Below are 3,602 nucleotides of genomic sequence, written 5' to 3' on the forward strand. Positions count from 1 at the left end.
ATGAACATGAAAATCAGTAGGATATTTAGTTTTTCCACACAAGACTTCAACATCTCTAACAATTCCCATTGGTGAAATAATATCTCTATTGGCAAGTTTAATTGTGACATCAATATCTTCCATCTTAGCAGGTGCAATATCATGCATAACTTCTTTGTATAAGTAATAAGGTATTGCACTAGCACTAGCACCCATATCACATAAGCCATGATAACAATGATCTCCTATCTTAACAGAAATAACAGGCATGCCTACCACAGGTCTAGGTTTATCTTTATCACGGGGTTTAGCAATTCTAGCAGTTTCATCACAGAAATAAATAGCATGCCCATCAATATTATCAGACAAGAGATATTTAACGATAGCAATATTAGGTTCAACTTTAACTTGCTCGGGAGGTGTATATGTTTTAATATTGCTTTTACGAACCACAGTTGAAGCTTTAGCATGATCCTTTATCCTAACACAGAAAGGTGGTTTCTCAACAAAAGAAGTAGGAACAATGGAATCATTATAAGTGATAGTCTTTTCTTCAACTTTAATAGGTGCAGCTACTTTTACTTCTATGGGAGGATGATATTTAAACCACTTCTCCTTGGGGAGATCAACATAGGCAGAAAAAGATTCACAGAAAGAAGCTACTATCTCAGAGTCAAGTCCATATTTAGTGCTAAATTTACGAAAAATATCGGTATCCATAAAAAGATTTAACACAATCAAAACTAGGTGTCATACCTGACTCCTTACCATTGTCGAGGTCCCAATCTTCAGAGTTGCGTTTCATTCTTTCCAATAAATCCCATTTGAATTCAATAGTCTTCATCATAAAAGAGCCAACACAAGAAGTATCAAGTATGGTGCGATTGTCACCAGAAAGCCGAGCATAAAAATTTTGAATAATCATTTCTCTTGAGAGCTCATGATTGGGGCATGAATATAACATTGATTTAAGCCTCCCCCAAGCTTGAGCGATGCTTTCTCCTTCGCGAGGCCAAAAATTTTATATATAATTGCGATCACGATGAACAAGATGCATAGGATAAAACTTCTGATGAAATTCCAATTTCAATCGCTTGTAATTCCAAGACCCCATATCATCACATAGCCTGTACCATGTCGATGCATCTCCCCTCAAAGATAAAGGGAAGACCTTCTTCTTAACAACATCTTCGGGTACACCTGCAAGCTTAAATAATCCACAAACTTCATCCACATATATCAGATGTTCATCAGGATGTTTTGTTCCATCTCCTAAAAAAGGATTAGCTAGCAGTTTTTCTATCATACCAGAAGGAACTTCAAAGCAAGCATTTTCATTTTCATTTTCATTTTCAGTAGGTTCAGTAGGTTGAGCAACAACTCTTTGCTCTACTGGTCGGGGTGAAGATACCCTAAACAAGCCCCTCAGAGGATTACTTTCCATGGTAACAAGTGACAGTAAATTTCAGCACACTATATAAATCTTTCCTTACCAAATTCCACCTACCAAAGGCGCTTCACTCCCCGGCAACGGTGCCAGAAAAGAGTCTTGATGACCCACAAGTATAGGGGATCTATCGTAGTCCTTTCGATAAGTAAGAGTGTCGAACCCAACGAGGAGCAGAAGGAAATGATAAGCGGTTTCCAGCAAGGTATCCTCTGCAAGTACTGAAATAAGTGGTAACATATAGTTTGTAACGAGCAACAAGTAAAAAAAGTAAATAAGCTGCAGCAAGGTGGCCGAATCCTTTTTTTAGCAAATGACAAGCCTGGACAAACTCTTATGTGATGTAAAGCGCTCCCGGGGACACATGGGAATATCGTCAAGCTAGTTTTCATCACGTTCATATGATTCGCGTTCGGTACTTTGATAATTTGGTATGTGGGTGGACCGGTGCTTGGGTGCTGCCCTTACTTGGACAAGCATCCCACTTATGATTAACCTTATTGCAAGCATCCGCAACTACAACAAAAGTATTAAGGTAAACCTAACCATGAAACATATGGATCCAAATCAGCCCCTTACGAAGCAACGCATAAACTAGGGTTTAAGCTTCTGTCACTCTAGCAACCCATCATCTACTTATTACTTCCCAATGCCTTCCTCTAGGCCCAAATAATGATGAAGTGTCATGTAGTCGACGTTCACATAACACCACTAGAGGAGAGACAACATACATCTCATCAAAATATCGAACGAATACCAAATTCACATGACTACTAATAGCAAGACTTCTCCCATGTCCTCAGGAACAAACGTAACTACTCACAAAGCATAAACATGTTCATAATCAGAGGGGTATTAATATGCATATAGGATCTGAACATATGATCTTCCACCAATTGAACCAACTAGCATCAACTACAAGGAGTAATTAACACTACTAGCAACCTACTAGCACCAATCCCGGACTTGGAGACAAGAATTGGATACAGGAGATGAACAAGGGTTTTGAGATGAGATGGTGCTGATGAAGATGTTGATGGAGATTGCGCTCTCCCAATGAGAGGAGCGTTGGTGATGACGATGGCGATGATTTCCCCCTCCGAGAGGGAAGTTTCCCCGGCAGAACAGCTCCGCTAGAGCCCTAGATTAGTTCCGCCAAGGTTCCGCCTCGTGGCGGCGGTGTTTTCTCTGAGAAGATGGCTTATGATTTTTTTTTCCCATAGAAAGACTTCATATTGCAGAAGATGGTCACAGGAGGGCCACCAGGGGGCCCACGAGGTAGGGGGCGCACCCAAGGGGGTAGGGCGCGCCCCCACTCTCGTCGGCAGGGTGTGGCCCCCCTGGTGAAGTTCTTGCTCTCAATATTTTTTATATATTTGGAAAACGTCTTTCGTGGAGTTTCAGGACTTTTGGAGCTGTGCAGAATAGGTCTCTAATATTTGCTCCTTTTCCAGCCTAGAATCCCAGCTACCGGCATTCTCCCTCTTTATGTAAACCTTGTAAAATAAGAGAGAATAGGCATAAGTATTGTGACATAATGTGTAATAACAGCCCATAATGCAATAAATATTGATATAAAAGCACGATGCAAAATGGACGTACAGGGCCTATCGAGTGCGAGTGAGATATGCATGTGTATGTGTGACCCAGGTAGATGGAGAGTTTGGAGAGAGGGGGAAGAGCTCCGAGACGACAGAGTGGTGCGTAAGAGAGTTACGGGCAACGAGCCAAGGAATTTGTGTGCGTACGATGAGTGCACCCAAGATATCTAGCTTGGACTAGAGAATCATACATAGTGTGCGAGAGAGACCTATAGATGGAGTATATATGCATGCGAACTAGAAAGACCCCCCCCCCCACGCACACACACAAAGAGAGAGAGATGGAGAGAAAGAGAGAGGACCAACAAGGTTTGTGTGTTGGATGCATGCGACAGAATTAAAGATTGTCGGAGAGAGAGAGAGAGAGAGAGAGAGAGAGAGAGAGAGGGAGTCCGGGAGAGGGGGAGGTCGCGTTTTATGCATCAAAGACTGATATAAACCATGTTTCGATATAAACTTGCATTCAAATATTTAAATTGGAGAACATGTTGTCTGCAATCCACACATGAACGGATATATGTATATCAAACAAGTTCATTAATTTGACTTTCAACATGTTCATGGAGTACTATAAT

The sequence above is a fragment of the Triticum urartu genome, chromosome 5, assembly GCF_003073215.2.
Source record: "Triticum urartu cultivar G1812 chromosome 5, Tu2.1, whole genome shotgun sequence".
Lineage (NCBI taxonomy): Eukaryota > Viridiplantae > Streptophyta > Magnoliopsida > Poales > Poaceae > Triticum > Triticum urartu.